Here is a 20,116-nt window from a genome sequence, read left to right as displayed (position 1 = left end):
AAGCCTGTCTCTCCACAGCCTCTCCAACACTTGCTATTAGCTGTCTTGTTGATAATAGCTAATCTAACAGGTGTGAGGTGGTATCTCATTGTAGTTTTGATTTGCATTTCTCTAATAATTAATGAAGATGAGCATCTTTTTATATATCTGTTGGCCATTTGTATTTTTTCCTGGGAGGAGTGTCTGTTTCTGTCCTCTTCCCATTTTTTATTGGGTTGTTTGCTTGTTTGTTGTTCAATTTTATGAGGTTTTTTTTTTTATATTTTGGACATTAGACCTTATCTGAGCTGTTGTTTGAAAATATCATTTCCCTATTAGTTGGCTGTCTGTTTATTTTGATGTCAGTTTCTCTTGCTGAGCAAAAGCTTTTTAGTCTGATGTAGTCCCATTCATTTATCTTTGCCTACACTTCCCTTGCCTTTGGAGTCAAATTCATAAAATGCTCTTTAAAACCGAGGTCCATGAGCTTAGTACCTATGTCTTCTTCTATGTACTTTATTGTTTCAGGTTTATATTTAGGTTTTTGATCCATTTTGAATTAATTTTAGTAGAAGGGGACAAACCATATACAAGATTTATTCTTTTGCATGTGGCCTTCCAGTTTTCCTAGCACCATATGTTGAAGTGGCTTTTTTTCCTCCATTCTCTGTTGTTGGCTCCTTTATTGAAAATTATCCCTCTACTGGGTATATACCCCCAAAACTCAAAAACATTGGTACATAAGAACACATGCAGCCCCATGTTCATTGCAGCATTGTTCACAGTGGCCAAGACATAGAAAAAATTAAAAAGCCCTTCAATAGATGAATGGATAAAGAAGATGTGGCATATATACTATGGAATATTACTCAGCCATAAGAAATGATGACATTGGACCATTTACAACAAAATGGATGGATCTTGATAACATTATACAGAGTGAAATAAGTAAATCAGAAAAAACTAAGAACTGCATAAGTCCATACATAGGTGGTACATAAAAATGAGACTAAGAGACATGGACAAGAGTGTGATGGTTACCGGGGGGGGGGGGGGGGGGAGGAGAGAAAGTAAGAGGAGGGAGAGGAGTGGCACAAAGAAAACCAGATAGAAGGTGATGGAGGAAAATTTGACTTTGGATGACGGTATGCAACCTAATTGAATGACAAGATAACCTGGAGATTTTTCTTTGAACATATATACTCTGATTTATTAATGTTAACCCATTAAAATAAATAAAAAGAAAAAAAAGCAGTTAGTTACCTACAAGGGAACTTTTATAAGACTGTCAGCTGGTTTCTCAACAGAAACTTTGCATATCAGAAAGTATTGGCAACAAATATTCAAAGTGATGAAAAGCAGGGATGTACAACCAAGACTATTCAATTCAGTAAAGCTATAATTTAGAATCAGAGGACAAAGATTTTACCAGACAAGAAAAAGCTAAGAGGTCATCAGCAGTATTATATGAAATATTAAAGGGTCTTCTTTAAGAAGAAAAAGAAAGATAAAAATATAAACAATAAAGTAGCAATTCATATCAATAGGTGAATCTAAAATACAAAGTTAACAAACAAGCAGAATAGAAACAAACTAATAGATACAAAGAGCATTTTGATGATTGCCAGATTAGAGCTGAGTTGAGAGGATGGGTGAAAAATGTGAAGGGATTAAGAAGAATAAACTAGTTATTATAAAAGAATCATGGTGATGTTTAGTACAGAATATAGTCAATAATATTCTAATAACTATGTATGGTGTCAGACAGGTGCAAGATTTATCAGGATAATCACTTAGCATGTTATGTAATGTCTAATCACTAGGGACTTCCCCTAAAACTAATATATTAATATATTTTAATTGTAACTGAAAAATAAAAACATTTAATTAGAAAAAATGCATATAAAAAAATAAAGAACACAGGTATGATTAAATTACATAGGTAAATATACAACACAGTATAGATCTATTATTTCTTAATTTAACTGATTCAAAAAAATTGCATAAAACTATAATAGTACAAAGGAGAAGACAGAAAATGAAGTTATAGTGGAGTAAGGGGATATCACCAAATCAAAACTCAAATTGACAGAAATCAAAGTGTATCAAAAATGGTAAATCCATAAAAATTACTAAAAAAATTATATTTTTCTTACATTTCTACACTTTCTTTAAAAGCATAAGAGTTATCAATAATAACTATAATGGTATTGCTGAATTTATAACATATATACTGCTCACAAAAATTGGGGGATATATAAAAATGAATATGAACCAATAAAAAAGCATTTGATTTCTTTTAATTAAACAAGAACATCAGAAAAGCAAATGACAAGTCAAAGAAAGTTATTTGATTATGCAGATGACATGCAAAATCAACTTATTTTATTGGTGAAAAAGCACTATACAAAACGCTAAAATTTGTGGAGTATCTGCACATTCCCTGATCCCCTAATTTTTGTGAGAAGTATGTACACAGGCCAAAATAGGAAGGAGGAAAAGAGCCATACTAAACAAAGTTTCTATATCTTACTGAAATCTGAATTGAGTAACCTGAATTAGACTGTGATAAACTAATGTACATAATATGTACTGAAATTTCTACATTAATTACTAACCTTGACACTAAAAGTTAAATAAAACAGCAAAAAACCTTTAATAAAACACTAGAAAAGATCTATTTAATACAGCCCTAAGTACCTCAGTTTGGTTAGAGTACCATTCCAAAAAGCCAATGTTTCTGATTTGATCCCTGGTCAGGACTCACAGAACAGTCAATCAATGATTTCATGAATGAGTTGAGCAGCAAGTCAATGTTTCTCTCTTTCAAATCAAACAATAAATTAATCTTTTACAAGAAATAAAACATATAAGACATAAGAAGACAAATAAGAACCAAGGAACAATAAAAAATATCTGAGCTATATTAGAAAACACACACAGATCTGATAGTATCAATAATAACAGTAAAGAATGAATTGAACACTCTAATCAAAAGGCAGAAGTTGCCAGACTAGGTATAAAAAATATATTAATTATACACTTCTACAAGAAACACAATTTAGATCAAAGACACAAATAGGATGAAAAAAATGAAAAAAAAATCTGCTCACAAAAATTAAAAAATATTTCAAAATAAATATAAAGCTAAAAAATATCCCCTAATTTTTGTGTGCTGTGTGTATCATAGAGCCTGACCAGTTGGTGACACAGTGGATAGAGTGTCAGACTGGGAAACGAAAGACCCAGGTTCAAAACCCTGAATTCGCCAGTTTGAGCGCGGGCTCACCTGCTTGAACGTGGGGTTGCCAGCTTGAGCATGGGATCATAAACATGACCCCACGGTCGATCATTTGAGCCCAGTGGTCACTGGCTTGAGCAAGGGGTCACTTGCTCTGCTGTAGACCCCCCCACTCCACCCCCATTAAGGCACAAATGAGAAAGCAATCAATGAACAACCAAGATGCTGCAACAAAGAATTGATGCTTCTCATCTCTCTCCCTTCCTATCTGCCTGTCCCTCTCTCTGACCCATTCTATCTGTCTCTGTCCAAAAAAATTGTCATGGAAACAGTAGCTACACTGGAGCTATACTGATATATGTTAAGTTCTTAGCAAAGAAAACTAATTATTTTATAATGATAAAATTGTCAATTTTCAAAAAGACGTAAGTATAATCATATGTTACTCTTCACAAGACAGCTCGAAAATATATAAAGAAAAAATTGGTAAAATTAAGGAAGAAATAAAACAAAGCATGAACATAAATACAGGAGTGGAGGAAGAAACCATAGAAACTCACTACCTGTGAGACAATATCAAGTGGTGTAATATACAACCAACCCTTGAACAATGCAGGGTTAGAGGTATCAACTCTTGCACAGTTGAAAATTATATACAACTCTAGACACTATGGCCGTTAGTGTTCTCAGATTCAACAAACCAGATTCAAAATAGTATTTTCAATCCAAAGTTAGACATATTGAAAAGAAAATGTGAAAATACTATTTTCCACCCACAGTTGGTTGAATCCATGGATATGAATCCTGTGAATAGAAAGAGCCAACTCGATTAATTGGAAATAAATCCACATAAAAGTAGACCCGTGCAATTTAAAACTGTGTTGTTCAAGGATCATCTGTATGTGTAATTGGAGGAGTCCCAGAGGGGAAGAGACAAAAAATAATCAGAAAACTATTTTTTTAAATGGTCATTATTTTTCTACTTGAACAAAACAATAGTCCAGAGATGTGAGGTTCTCAATAATGTCTGAGGATAATACCTCTAAACAGAACCATGCCAAAGCACATCATAAAATCAAACTACTAAAAACTAATAATAAAAAGTAAATCTTAGAAGCAGAAAAGTAAAAAGCATTACATATAAAGGAACAAATATAAAAATGACCTATCATCAGAACCTACGAAAACCAGAGATTAATGGAGTAACATCTTTAAAGCAAAGAAAGCAAGAAAACCCACACACATAAATAATCAAACCAACCCAATTAATAAACTTTCAGTGGGAGAAGTAACAGCAGATTGCAGATATCAGTAAATAAATACAAAATGAATGTTTAATGTAACAAAAACAAAATATAATTACTATGATGAAGAAAAATAAAAATAATTTTAAGAGAACAGTAATCTAGAAACAAAAACAACTAAATGATAAAACTTTAAAGCACTAAAACGAAAGGAGACCATGATAAAAATAAAAGAATTCTGAAATATTTCATATACATTTTAAATGGGATTAAAAAAGAAAAACATTTAGGAAATGATGATATAATTTAATATCTATTTATATATTTTAGGTATTAAAAAATACATTGTTTGGCAGGTCCTTAGACTCCTGAGAAAACGTAATGATGTATTTTGTTATCAAAACAGATAAAAGGACATAAAGAAAAGGAAAAGGTCAGCATAATGGCGCAGTAGGAAGCTATACCGATAAATCTCCCCCAAAACTCAACAAGATCTTCAACCAGAAACAGAAAAACCTATCCTTGGAGCATCCACGTGTTTTGCAATACACCCGAAGGTATGGTCGAGCGAAAAATTTGCTAAATATATAATCAAATCCCGAAGGAAATAGGGAGTAAGAAATGCTCCACTTTCCTCACTAACCTTAACAGGGCGGCTTTCACTGGGAACTGAGAATATAGAAACTGAGGCGGGTAAAGGGGGTGAACAGATCCAGGCCGCGGCACAAACGGCCGAACCAGGCTATAGCACGGAGATCCAAGCCAAGGAAAAACTGTGCCTGTAAGCAACCCAGTCAATACAAGCTAAGACTCGTGCCAAACCCAGACAAAGAAAGACAAGTGGGGCAGCCATTTTTCCCGATCTCCGGGTCGGCCCGTGCAGATAGTGGGCGAGAGTTTCCTCTGACTGCCTCAGCAGTGGGCGCTCGTGTTACCTCACAGAGAGGCAGAGTCAGAGCCTTTGTGTGGGCCAAAAGCGGAATCTCCGGGCCACCCCAGCGCCCTGAGGGAGCTGCGAATGGGGAGAAAGTGAGAGCCAATTCCAACGCTGCAAATTTTCCATGCGGGAGGGGTTTCACTCAGAGGGTGAGGCGGCTGACCTGATATCCTGGTCTGCGCACTGATAGTGAGTGAGAGATTCCTCCGAGTGCCTCGGCAGTGTGTGCCCGTGTTATCCCAAAGAGGGGCAGAGCCAGGGGCCTTTGTGAGGGCCAAAAGCGGAATCTCGAGCCGCCCCAGTGCCCTGAGGGAGCCGCGCACCGGGGGGAGCAAGAGCCAATTTCAACGCTGCAACTCTTCCGTGCAGGAGGGGGTTTCACTCAGAGGGTGGAGAGGGTGGGACTTGCGGCCTGATATCCTGGTCTGTGCGCGAAGATAGTAACAGTTTCCTCCAAGCGCCCCATGAGTGGATGCCCACCCGTGTTACCGGACAGAGTGGCAGAGCCAGACGTCTTTGAGTGGGCGGAAGCCCTGCCTGATTATGCTAGCAGCTCTGACTGACTGAGCCTTACCCAGAGCCCTGTGCTGAGTGGCAATAGAGTAGGGAGTGGCCAGCTCTTTGAGCCTCTAACTATCCAGGCAGAGGCAGCATCAACCCCATAGCTGGATTATCAGGCTACTAATTGAGGAAGGAAAGACTAGGAGAGAGGCTCCAGGAACACGAACTCTCTCACTGTCGGAGCCTATAAATGCTAATGAGCCTCGACTGCCAACGAGACTGAAGCACAATGCATGATATCGCCATAGAGACTTATCAACTGCAAACCTCTACCTGAGCATGCCAAAGGGGCAGAACCCAGGGTACAGAGTCACCGACCAGGAAGAGGGAGAGAAAAGAAAAAGCAAGAAAATAACCTCTCAAAATCAAGAATAATCCGCAGATTTTATAACCTATCCCATTTTATTTATTTGTTCGTTTCTTTCTCTTATCTTCATTCCTGATTTTGTGTTTCTTTTTTTCCTCCTCCAATTTGGTCGTTTAACTCTCTGCTGGTCTTACTCTCTCCTCTCCTTGAACTACACTACCCATAAGTGTTACATCTCCCATTATCTTTTCTTTCCTCTTCCTTTCTCTCTAAGAGGGTTGCACTCCAAAACCCTTAGCTCTCTCTCTCTCTCCTATTTTTTCTTCTTTTAGTGGTACCCTCTTTTCTCTCTCCTCGCTCGATCTTTCTTTTCTCCCTCTATATTAGTTTTTTCCTTTCTCCTTTACGTCTCCTCTCATTCAAACCTCAATAACGAACAAATTATCTTATCTGAGACTCAAACTTATGTTTGTGAATTTTGGGGGGTTTTTACTTCACCTTTTTAACTCACTAGCAGTGCTCCCATCCCTGGCTCTCCATTTTATCTAGTTCTTGTTCCACCAAATACAATAGTAATTTTTTAATTTGTCCCCCCATTTTCCTGTTTCCCTCTTATTCCTCTCATCATAACTCTTAGTCAACCAACACCTAAAAGCAAATCATTTTATTCTTGACCCAAATTTTTAACTTATTTGCTTTTTGTGGGTCCATACACCCTTTTTTTCTGTTGTTTCTTTTTATTTTTTTTATTTTTTTATTTTTTGCCCCTTTATTACTTCTCCCCAATTCAGGCCCTCCAGTACAGGCATTGTTTGTTCTATTTAGTACAATATAATTCACAATTCACCACAAGATTTTCTCAAGAAAGAGAGGGGAGAGGAGAGGAGAGGAAAAAGGAAGGGGGGAATAATTTCCTTTTTTAAAATTTTTTATTTTATTTTTCTTTAATTAATTTTTTAAATTCTTCGATTTTTATTTTTTAACTTTTTATTCTTTATTAAATCTCATTAATACTATCAACAAAACCACCCTCAGATGCCATTAAAGGAAGAGAAAATCGAATATCATGGCTACAAAAGAAAGAGAGGTAACAGATAGATGAGAAAAAATCTATGGAGAAAAAATTTAATATATTGGAAAGCTTGGAGTTAAATGACAGAGAATTTAAAATAGAAATCCTAAAAATACTCAGAGATATACAAAAAAACACAGGAAGGCAATTTAAGAAGCTCAGAATACAACTCAATGAACACAAAGAATATATTTCCAAGGAAATTGAAACTAAAAAACAAATCAAACAGAGATGAAAAACTAAATACACGAGCTGAAAAACGAGGTGACAAGCTTAGCTAATTGAACAGGCCAGATAGAAGGTAGGATTAGTGAAATAGAAGACAAGCAACTTGAGGCACAACAGAGAGAAGAAAGAGACTCAAAAATTTAAAAAAATGAGATAGCCCTACAGGAATTATCTGACTCCATCAAAAAGAATAACATAAGAATAATAGGTATATTAGAGGGAGGAGAGAAAATGAAATGGAGAACATACTCAAACAAATAATAGATGAGAACTTCCCAAGCCTGTGGAAAGAACTAAAGGCTCAAATTCAAGAAGCAAACAGAACTCTGAGTTTTCTTAACCCCAACAAACCTACTCCAAGGCACATCATAATGAAATTGGCACAAACCAACGGCAAAGAAAAAATTCTCAAGGCAGCCAGGGAAAAGAAGAATACAACATATAAAGGAAGGCCCATTAGATTAACATCCGATTTCTCAACAGAAACTCTACAAGCTAGAAGAGAGTGGATCCCAATATTTAAAGTCCTGAAAGAGAGGAACTTTCAGCCATGAATACTATACCCATCAAAGCTATCCTTCAAATACGAAGGAGAAATAAAAACATTCACAAATACAGAAAAGATGAGGGAATTTATCATCAGAAAACCCCCACTCCAGGAATTACTAAAGGGGGTCCTCCAATCAGATACAAAGAACAACAACAACAAAAAAAACAGAGCCACAAGTAAAAGCTCCAAGAAGAACACAAAAAAACCAAATCTAAACAGTGACAACAACAAAAAGAAAGGGGGGGAGAGGATGGAGATTAACAGTAGCAAAGGACGAAGGAGTGCAAAAGTACTCACAAAATAGTGCGCTACAATGAACACGGTAGGAACCCTTTTCATTACTTAAAGGTAACCACCATTGCAAAAACCACCACAGAAGCACATGATTTAAAAAAGATAGCAACAGATGAAAGATGTATAGAATACAACCAAATAAAAACAAAAGATAGAAAGATGAAAGAGAAGGATCAAACAAGACACAAAACTAAAAGAAAGCAATCTATACAATGGCAATACGGAACTCACAAGTGTCAGTAATTACACTAAATGTAAATGGATTAAACTCACGAATAGAAAAAACACCGAGTAGCAGATTGGATTAAAAAAGAAAATCCAACTGTATGCTGCTTACAAGAAACTCATCTAAGTAAAAAGGATAAAAACAAATTCAAAGTGAAAGGCTGGAAAACAATACTCCAAGCAAATAACATCCAAAAAAAAGCAGGCGTAGCAATACTCATATCTGATAATGCTGACTACAAGACAGCAAAAGTACTCAGAGACAAAAATGGCCATTTCATAATGGATAAGGGGACACTGAATCAAGAAGACATAATAATTCTTAATATATATGCACCAAACCAAGGAGCACCAAAATATATAAGACAGCTACTTATTGACCTTAAAACAAAAACTGACAAAAATACAATCATACTTGGAGACCTCAATACACCGCTGACGGCTCTAGATCGGTCATCCAAACAGAGAATCAACAAAGATATAGTGGCCTTAAACAAAACACCAGAGCACCTGGATATGATAGACATCTACAGGACATTTCATCCCAAAGTGACTAAGTATACATTTTTCTCCACTGTACATGGATCATTCTCAAGAATTGACCATACGTTGGGCCACAAAAACAACATCAGCAAATTCAGAAAAATCGAAGTTGTACCAATCATATTTTCTGATCATAAAGCCTTGAAACTAGAATTCAACTGCAAAAAAACCCAAAAAAACGGAAAAAAGTCCCACAAAAATGTGGAAAGTAAACAACATACTTTTAAAAAATGAATGGATCAAAGAAGAAATAAGTGCAGAGATCAAAAGATATATACAGACTAATGAAAACGACAATACGATATATCAGAATCTATGAGATGCAGCAAAAGCAGTGATAAGAGGGAAGTTCATATCACTTCAGGCATATATGAACAAACAAGAGAGAGCCCAAGTGAACCACTTACCTTCACACCTTAAGGAACTAGAAGAATAAAGACAACCCAAAACCAGCCGAAGAAAGGAGATAATAAAAATCAGAGCAGAAATAAATGAAATAGAGAACAGAAAAACTATAGAAAAAATTAATAGAACAAGGAGCTGGTTCTTTTAAAAGATCAACAAAATTGACAAACCCTTGGCAAGACTTACCAAGGAAAAAAGAGAAAAAACTCATATAAACAAAATTCAAAATAAAAGAGAAGAAATCACCACGGACTGTAGATATACAAAGAATTATTGTAGAATACTATGAAAAAACTTTATGGCACTAAATTGAACAACCTAGAAGAAATGGATAAATTCCTAGAACAATACAACCTTCCTAGACTGAGTCAAGAAGAAGCAGAAAGCCTAAACAGACCAATTAGTAGAGAAGAAATAGAAAGAACCATTAAAAACCTCCGCAAAAAAAAAAAAAAAATCCAGGCCCTGACGGCTATACCAGCGAATTTTATCAAACATTCAAGGAAGACTTGTTTCCTATTCTACTGAAAGTCTTCCAAAAAATTGAAGAAGAAACAATACTACCAAACACATTTTATGAGGCCAACATAACCCTCATACCAAAACCAGGCAAGGATGGCACAAAAAAAGAAAACTACAGACCAATATCTCTAATGAATACAGATGCTAAAATACTAAACAAAATACTAGCAAATCAAATACAACAACATATTAAAAAATAATACATCATGATCAAGTGGGATTCATCCCAGAATCTCAAGCATAGTTCAACATACGTAAAACAGTTAACGTAATACACCATATCAACAAAACAAAGAACAAAAACCACATGATCCTATCAATAGACGCAGAAAAGGCTTTCGATAAAATACAACACAATTTTAGGTTTAAGACTCTCAACAAAATGGGTATAGAAGGAAAATATCTCAACATGATAAAGGCCATATATGATAAACCATCAGCTAACATCATATTAAATGGCACTAAACTGAAGGCTTTCCCCCTTAAATAAGGAACAAGACAGGATTGTCCACTCTCTCCACTCTTATTTAATGTGGTACTAGAGGTTCTAGCCAGAGCAATCAGACAAGACAAAGAAATAAAGGGCATCCATATCGGAAAAGAAGAAGTAAAGATATCACTTTTTGCAGATGATATGATCCTATACATCCAAAACCCCAAAGAATCCACAAAAAGACTACTAGAAACAATAAACCAATACAGTAAGGTTGCAGGATACAAAATTAACATTCAGAAGTCAATAGCCTTTCTATATGCCAACAATGAAACAATTTAGAACAAACTCAAAAGAATAATCCCCTTCACGATTGGAACAAAAAAAATAAAATACTTAGGAATAAACATAACAAAGAATGTAAAGGACTTATATAATGAAAACTATAAACCAGTGTTAAGGGAAATCAAAAAGATATAATGAGATGGAAGAATATACCTTGTTCTTGGCTAGGAAGAATAAATATAATCAAGATGGCCATATTACCCAAAGCAATATACAAATTTAATGCAATTCCCATCAAAAGTCCAATGACATTATTTAAAGAAATAGAGCAAACAATCATCAGATTTATATGGAAGTATAAAAAACCCCGAATAGCCAAAGCAATCCTAAAGAAAAAGAATGAAGCTGGGGGCATTACAATACCTGACTTCAAACTATATTATAGGGCCACGACAATCAAAACAGCATGGTATTGGCAGAAAAATAGACACTTAGAACAATGGAACAGAATAGAAAGTCCAGAAATAAAACCACACATATATATTCAAATAATTTTTGATAAAGGGGCCAACAACAGACAATGGAGAATTGATAGCCTCTTCAATAAATGGTGCTGGGAAAACTGGAAAGCCACATGCAAAAGAATGAAACTGGACTACAGTTTGTCCCCCTGTACTAAAATTAACTCAAAATGGATCAAAGATCTAAACATAAGACCTGAAACAATAAAGTACATAGAAGAAGACATAGGTACTCAACTCATGGACCTGGGTTTTAAAGAGCATTTTATGAATTTGACTCCAAAAGCAAGAGAAGTGAAGGCAAAATTAATGAATGGGACTACATCAGACTTAGAAATTTTTACTTAGCAAGAGAAACTGATAACAAAATAAACAGAAAGCCAACTAAATGGGAAATGATATTTTCAAACAACAGCTCAGATAAGGGCCTAATATCCAAAATATACAAAGAACTCATAAAACTCAACAACAAACAAACAAACAATCCAATAAAAAAAATGGGAAGAGGACATGAACAGACACTTCTCCCAGGAAGAAATACAAATGGCCAATAGATATATAAAAAGATGCTCATCTTCTTTAGTTATTAGAGAAATGAAAATCAAAACTGCAATGAGATACCACCTCATACCTGTTAGATTAGCTATTATTAACAAGACAGGTAATAGCAAATGTTGGAGAGGCTGTGGAGAAAAAGGAACCCTCATACACTGTTGGTGGGAATGTAAAGTAGTACAACCATTATGGAAGAAAGTATGGTGGTTCCTCAAAAAACTGAAAATAGAATTACCTTATGACCCAGCAATCCCTCTACTGGGTATATACCCCAAAAACTCAGAAACATTGATACATAAAGACACATGCAGCCCCATGTTCATTGCTGCATTGTTCACAGTGGCCAGGACATGGAAACAACCAAAAAGCCCGTCAATAGATGACTGGATAAAGAAGATGTGGCACATATACACTATGGAATACTACTCAGCCATAAGAAATGATGACATCGGATCATTTACAGCAAAATGGTGGGATCTTGATAACATTATATGAAGTGAAATAAGTAAATCAGAAAAAAACAGGAACTGCATTATTCCATAAGTAGGTGGGACATAAAAGTGAAACTAAGAGACATTGATAAGAGTGTGGTGGTTACGCGGGGAGGGGGGGAAAGGAGAGGGAAAAGGGGAGGGAGAGGGGCACAAAAAAAACTAGATAGATGGTGACAGAGGACAATCTGACTTTGGGTGATGGGTATGCAACATAACTGAACGACAAGATAACCTGGACTTGTTATCTTTGAATATATGTATCCTGATTTATTGATGTCTCCCATTAAAAAAATAAAATTATTTAAAAAAATAATAAAGAGGCCATTCCATAATCTGCACTATCTTGAGACTGCCTTCTATTTCTAATTAATGGAGTCTCTTCTTTTGAAGGAGCAGTTGCTTTTGAAAATGTATGTGCCTCATGTTCTGGATTTAAGGCATCTTTAATCAAACTCCATAATGCAAATGTATCAACTGAGACCTTTTTTGGCCCATGTAGCTTATAATAGAGTTTTAAATTTTCTCCACTCTTAGCCCATGTCTCGAGATTCAGCATTCCTATTTCTGAAAACCATGGAGAACATTCTTGTACAACATGAAGAAAATGAACTACATGTTAAGGGAAAACACTCCTTTCAGAGAAAGTGTATGCTAAAAAATTCCTTTAAAGAGTTTTTTTCTTTAGACTCAGTATGGCCCATGACTTCTCACATCTCAAGTTCTGTTACTTTCCACCTATTTTCACCCTGTCTTCATTAAAGGGGGTCTGCAGCACCCTGAGTGGAGTCCTAACCATCTCTTGACAAGGAGGGTGCTTTCCTACGGATCACTGTTTGAGCACCAAATGCCAGGGTCCACACCCGGGGGCGGGGGAACCCAGGGGTCCCACAGGAAGAGAAAGCATCAACATGAAATGAGTGAGAGAGCTGAATTCTTTCACATTCACTGCCAGACATCTTTGCCAATGGCTAGTAGTAGCTTTGTTTTTATACACACACACTAAGTTACAATCACATAGTATACAGAATACATTGATTAACAATTGTGTTTTTTAATATGGTTACATATTTCTAGGCAATGGTTAGTACATCTCTATAAACTATAAATCAGGTGGTAAGGCATTATAAGTACAGTTATACAATAACTTGAGCAGCAACAATAATATTGGCACATGCTTCTAAAAGGTCAGTATTGATTAATAACTATTTTATCTAAGGGTTTATTGTCTAGTCAAATTTTATTAGTCTACTATATTCATATAGTAGTTAAGTTAGAACTTTAATTTTCTCAGAGTGTTCCACCACCTGCAGGTCAGGTATGCAAGAAGAAAGGAAAATTTCTCTGCTCTACCACATGAAAAGGCTAGGGAGGTAATAATAATAGATTAAGTGAAAGCTGAAAGGTGCTATTGTGTATAGTTACTGTTTCCTAACTATTCATAATTCACAATCTATTTTTTCTATTACTTATAGAAGGGAATTTTTCTACAGACTTAACCCTTTTTGGGGGATATCATAGCCAGTCTCCTATGTCTATGAGTTTAGGTAAAGAGGCTTTATAGGCTTTTCTTTGTAAATCACACCATCTGTCTCATTTTTAGAGAAATTACTATGCATATGCAGGGAAAGTATGGTGCTATTATCTCTGTGCCATAAATGATAGCACAAAAACCTAGAAAAGGGGGGATAAAAAGCTAAATTAATTCAAAAAGTTAAAGGGGGAAGTACCATTGTGCCTCTTCTTTCTGTGACTGTGTCAACCTGCGGTTGATTGGCTTCCGACACAGAATCGCAACTATCGGAATATAATATCCAAAATGTCCACAACACTCAAAAATCACTGTCAAACAAAAAAACAGAAAAGTAATTAAATTTGAAAAGACAATTGTTTTAGGATCACATAGAAAAAAAAATTATACAACAAAATTTATTAAATATTGGTTTATAGAAAAATTTCTGTGGGACTAAAGCCACAACCAACCCCCCATGGAATCATCATTTTGAACAAAACGCTCCAGGTAGATATGGCCTAAAAGGCCTCCCCCACCAGTTTCACATCTCCAGCAGGCAGCAGGCCATAAGCATTTCTCCTCCCACACAGTGTTGGATTGCAAAAGCCAATAAATCTAAGGCAGTGTCAAAGGAATCAAAGCTCCCTTCATGTAGTCCCAAGACATAGGGCACAGCTGTCATTTTGTCCAGGCACAAAAAGACAAAAATGCTGGGGGTAACAGGCTCACTTGCTTATACAGCAGCGGTCTCATACCGCAGGAGAAGCAAGCCATTAAGACTAGCTTCTGTACCATTGCCTTTGGGTGCTGAGGATGGCTCACTGGAGCCTCCACTGAAGAAATAAAAATAGCTCAGTTGCAAGCATGGCTCCAGATGGCCAGAGCTTCAGTCCCGGACAGAAGTTGACCGGTGAATCTCAGTCCAAGCACATGCTGAAGTCTGTCTTTTAATCTCCCCTCTCTTATTTGGGAAAGAAGAAAAAAAAAGTAAATTTAATGTGATGACAGTGATCAATAAGAGCACACAGTTTCAGTGAACCTCTTGATTTTTTCTTTTTCAAGTAAGAGAAGAGGAGATAGAAAGACAGACTCCCACATGTGTCCCAACTGGGATCTATTCAGCAACCCCCATCTGGGGCCAATGTTCTGTCCATATGGGGCCATTCTTGCAACTGAGCTATTTTTAATGCCTGAGGCATAGGCTCCACAAAACTTTCCCAGTTTCAAAGAATGAGACACTTAAACCAATGGAACCATGGCTGCAGGAGTGCATGAGAGGAAGAGAAAGAGAAAAAGAGAAAAGGGGGAGGGGTGGAAAAGGAGATGGTCACTTCTTTTGTGTCCCTTGAGCAGGAATTAAACCTGGGACATGTACACCCTGGCCTAATGGTCTACCACAGATAAAACTGGTCAGTGTCTTGTTGAATATTTCTATTTCCCTTAAGCTGCTGACTGCACAGTGGGATCACCACCTCAAGTCAAATTATTTTCCGTCATTGTATATTTTTCCTCCATTTCTCCCTTTGACCCACCCTCTCCCCCAAGTAACCATTTTATTCTTACTTATGTCCATGAGTCACAGTTTTATATCCCAGCTATGTGAGATTTATATTTCTTTCTCTTTATGCCCCTACCTCAATGATCTCTTGCTCTAATAACCACTTTATATTTATTTCTGTCCATAAGCCTTAGTTTTATATCCCACTTATGTGTGAAATCATATCGTTCTTAGCTTTTTCTGATTTATTTATTTCAAATACAATAGTATAATGTTCTCAATGTTCATCCATTTCTTTAAAAGACAACAAAAAATTATCAAATCTGTACAAAACTACAAAGGACCCCCAAGTAGTTTTAGCAGTCCTGAGAAAGAGGAAGAAAGGTAAAGGTATTATACTACCTCACCGCTAAGTACACTACAGAACCATGATAATCAAAACAGCATAATACTGGCAAAATAAATCAATTGGAAAGTAATTCAGTAATTAATTAATTAAACACAGAATAATAAAGCAGAATCAAAAGCCCAGAAATAAACCCGATATATGGGCAAATACATTTCTTTTTACAGAATAGTTTAAGACACACAATAAAAGGGGGGAAAGCCTCTTGAATTAACAGCGTTAGATTATTTTAAAGCCACATGCAAAACATGATACTTGACTAGTTTCTCACTATGCATAAAAATTTATTTAAGATAAATCAAAATTTAAATATAGGACCTGAAACAAAAAAATACAGAGAAAAATACATAGGTTTTAAATACCTAAACTTCGGCCATAAAGAACTTTTCATTAATTTGATCCCAAAGAGAAGCGAGGTAAGTGCAAAAATAAATGACTAGAACATTATCAAACCTAAAAGCTTCTGCACAGCTAAAAAAAACTGACAACAATAAGGAAAAAGGCAACCTACCAAAAAAAAAAAGATATTACTCACAAACAATAGCTCTGAAAGTGGTTAATATTCAAAATATATAAAAAACTCACAAGGCTCAACAACAAACAATTCAATTAAAAAATAGGGAGAGAACCTAAACAGACACTTCTCTCATGAAGAGATACAAACAACAAAGAGATGTACAAAAAGATGCATATCAAAACTATGAGATGCCACTTTCACACTTGATAGATTGGCTGTTATCAACAAGAGAGGTAATAAAAAGGTTGGAGTGGTTGTGGAGGAAACAGGACCCTGTTTCACAGTTGGTGAAAATGTAAACTGGGTCTGATTTGTGGTGGTGCAGCGAAGAAAAGTGTCGACCTGGAACACTGAAGTCGCCAGTTGAAAACAATGGGTTTGCCTGGTCAAGGCACATATGAGAGTTGATGCTTTCTCCGCCCCTCTTCTCTCTCTCTCTCTCTTCTCTCTAAAATAAATTAAAAAAAAAAATCTTATTCAAAAAGGAAAATGTAAACTATAGTATAGCCATTATGAAAGACAGTATGGTGTTTTGAAAAATGTAAGTATAGAGTTGCCATATGCCTTAGCTGTTGGTTTTTGGTAAATGCCTATTCTCTGAGGAAATTCTTTTGTAGTACTAGATTGTTGAGTGTTTTTAGTAAAAATCTCATTTGCTCCTCTTTCTTCCACCCCCTTCCTTTGGTATTCACTTAACTTCTGTCTATGTCTGTTGATCTAAGTGTTCCTGCCACATATGTGTGCAATTATATAGTCCTTAACTTTCTCTGACTTCCTTATTTTTCTTCTTAAAATAGTCTCTTGGTTTATTCATGCTGTTTATTGCATATGCATAAGTATGACCCACTAGTATTTAATTATACATAGATATCTTTTTGTTCAATGTTTTATTAAGGGACTCTTTGGCCTGACCAGGCTGTGGCGCAATGGATAGATCATCAAACTGGGATGCGGAAGACCCAGGTTCAAGACCCCAAGGTTGCCAGCTTGAGCGCAGTCTCATCTGGTTTGAGCAAAGCTCACAAGCTTGGACCCAAGGTCGCTGGCTTGCGCAAGGGGTTACTTGGTCTGCTGCAGCCCTATGGTCAAGGCACATATGAGAAAGCAATCAATGAACACCTAAGGTGTCACAACAAAAAACTGATGATTGATGCTTCTCATCTCTCTGCGTTCCTGTTTGTCTCTCCCAATCTATCTCTCTCTCTCTGACTCTCTGTCTCTGTAAAAAAAAAAAAAGAAACTCTTTGGTATTTTCCATGTATTGGCCACCATGAAAAATGCTGCATTGAACAAGGATGTGCATTTGTTTGCATGTAAATGATTTTTCAGTATTTCTTTAGATGGTCATGTGCTATCATTTCTTCACTCTATTAACACAGTAAATTATATTAATAGGTTTTTGTATGTAAGCCATGCTTGCAGTTTGGGGAGTGGTGAGATACATGCGGATAGGATGGATTGTCTTCATTGTGCCCAGAGTGGTGGCAACATAGGGCAGAAGGAAGAGAGGGAATGGGGGGAGTGTCATTTATAGGTGAATAGTTCACATGCTATAAAGATGAATACATGAAACCTATGTGTTTCTATGAAACAAGGTCACCCCATTACATTTCATTTCTACATAAAAAAGGGATAAAGTATAAATATTTTTAAAATATTGGAATGGTTAGGTTTTTTATTAACTCCTAGAACAATTATTATCTTTAAGTAGAATACAGGGCATTTGAGGTCTTCCTGAGCCCACCACTCAGAAACACCTCTGAACATTCCTAGAATTAAGTGGATATTGCCAGTTATAGAATGTAAAATATAAAAAAAGGTCAGGCCTCTCTATAAGACTTGAAAGTAAAGTGGTCAACAAGGGTCAACTAGTTTTAGGTAGGAAAGAGAATAACAGAGGGCTTTTGAAGTACTAAAAGAAGCTCTCACCAGCCCTAAGCTGACTAAAGTTAGAAAAGCTCTTCCAATGACATATTACAGAAAAAGAGGGAATAGCATTAGGCATCTTAACTCAGGCCATGGTTCTGATAGAGGAGTCCAAAAGTTAGAACTCTGCTTCAATAGTAGCTTTTTAGTTTTAATGAATAGATTTTATGGAAGAGTTAAGAAACAGTTAATCTGCTTGCTATTCTCTGCTAATGGGTCCCTGGCAAATTAGCTCTGGGTTTTGGTACTTTGGAGAAATTTCTGTTTTTACCCGACAGAATATTGTATCTTGTCACAGGAGATTTGTATTCAGCTACAAAGGTGAGAAGACCCCCATGAAAGAGTAATGGTTCATGCTATGTGCACTTTGCATCCTTCCACTACCAATATGTAAATCATCCTAAGTTAGGCATGATGTAAAGTGCCCTGGTGATTCATAGAGCCCTTGCAAAATGACAACAGAAGATGCTTAGTAAATAGGTGCTATTTCTTAGATGTTCCTGAATGGCAGCAGAGAAGAGCATTTACTGAATGTATGCATTGGAGTGTGTGCAGTGTTCCCACCCAGAAAGTGTGAGTCTTGGCTCATCAACTCTGGGTTTTCTGAGTGTTTGTAACTATTTTTTTTGTGAGAGTATAGAACTCTGGCATATTGTATCTGGACCTTGTGATTGTGAGGATGTGTCCCACTTGAGAAAGGAGGGAGTCCTCTCATGTCTGGTTTGAGTTCTCTGAGTATGTGGCCTGGTTCTCTTATGTTAGAGTTGGGAACCTTTTCACATCAGCTCAGGGTCCTTGTAGTGAGATGTGGACCCATCTGAGAGATTATGGTTTACTTCTGCACCACCTTTTGGTCACGTACCTGTGCAAAGGTGTCCACCCTGAGTCATTTGGGAGTCCTGTGATGTTAGCTCTCCAACATCACAGATAATGACATAAATAAAAACTATAGTGACTGGACGCCCCTCTCTTTTAGGCATGACCCTTTCCACCATTACACATGAAAGAGTGGGGCATGCCATCACTAAAGCTTTTATTGCTGAGTGTTGGGAAAAGGGTCCTGTCACATCAGCACTAAATAGATGTATGATTATCACATCTTTGGTTCTTAGGATTGAGAAGATTGTCCCTATAGTAATTGAAGACCTCTATAAAAAAATAGAAATCAGTAACATAATTTAAAAAAACATAGTATCTTTGCTTCACAGGCAGATAAAAATTTATAATATCTTATCTGGTGCTACACAGTATACAAACAGTTTGTCTTTTTTAACAAAGTAAAATAGAACCAAATTTGCATCAATAACACCAATCCTTACTTTAAGACAAAACTAATTCCCTTTCTCTCAAAAACTTATCCCAGTATATCATATATTTTAATTCAATCACAACATATTTGTTTTATTTTATACAGAGTTCATTTCTAATTGAGTTTTCTGTAGCTTTACTGATATATTATTATTCTAAACCTTTAAAAAAATTTAATTCTGGTAAAAACAAAAATTAAGAAATTGTATCTTTTATGCCAGTATTTTTTACATTAATATTCATAATCATATTCGATCTACTTGTTGGTTGAGCTATATTTACTGGTAGCACAAATATTTTTAATATTTTACAAGACATATTTACTAATTGTCGCATATATGCTTAGTTTCTTGTTAATATAAAGCAAAGCATAAATAAACTTATAGTTCTTATTCTCACGCAACCTCTCACTGCCTTACACCTCAAAAAAAATCTTTTAAAAAACCCACAGTATTACATACCACAACATTTCTCTGCTGGTCCTCTGTATATTGACTCTTCCTGGTCTTACCTTTTTCTCTCAGTTCCATGGCAATGCCTCCCAAGTGGCTGCTG

At 36.1% G+C, this 20,116-nt stretch overlaps 1 protein-coding gene and 1 long non-coding RNA gene across 2 annotated transcripts in view; one reads left to right on the top strand and one right to left on the bottom strand.

Annotated features, from left to right (window-relative positions):
• LOC136381537 (uncharacterized) overlaps positions 1 to 20,116 on the top strand; it is a 389,650-nt gene that overhangs the window by 261,388 nt on the left and 108,146 nt on the right. The gene's annotated exons all lie outside the window — the stretch shown is intronic.
• Positions 20,023 to 20,116, bottom strand: part of LOC136380925 (myosin-binding protein C, cardiac-type-like) — a 50,002-nt gene continuing 49,908 nt past the window's right edge. The window contains exon 13 of the mRNA XM_066349199.1: positions 20,023 to 20,113. The gene's annotated coding sequence lies outside the window, so the exon portion shown is untranslated. The remainder of the gene's footprint in view (positions 20,114 to 20,116) is intronic.

The sequence above is a fragment of the Saccopteryx leptura genome, chromosome 9 (assembly GCF_036850995.1).
Source record: "Saccopteryx leptura isolate mSacLep1 chromosome 9, mSacLep1_pri_phased_curated, whole genome shotgun sequence".
Lineage (NCBI taxonomy): Eukaryota > Metazoa > Chordata > Mammalia > Chiroptera > Emballonuridae > Saccopteryx > Saccopteryx leptura.
Note: the sequence above shows the minus strand (reverse complement) of the source record. Positions and strands in the feature narration are given on the sequence as shown.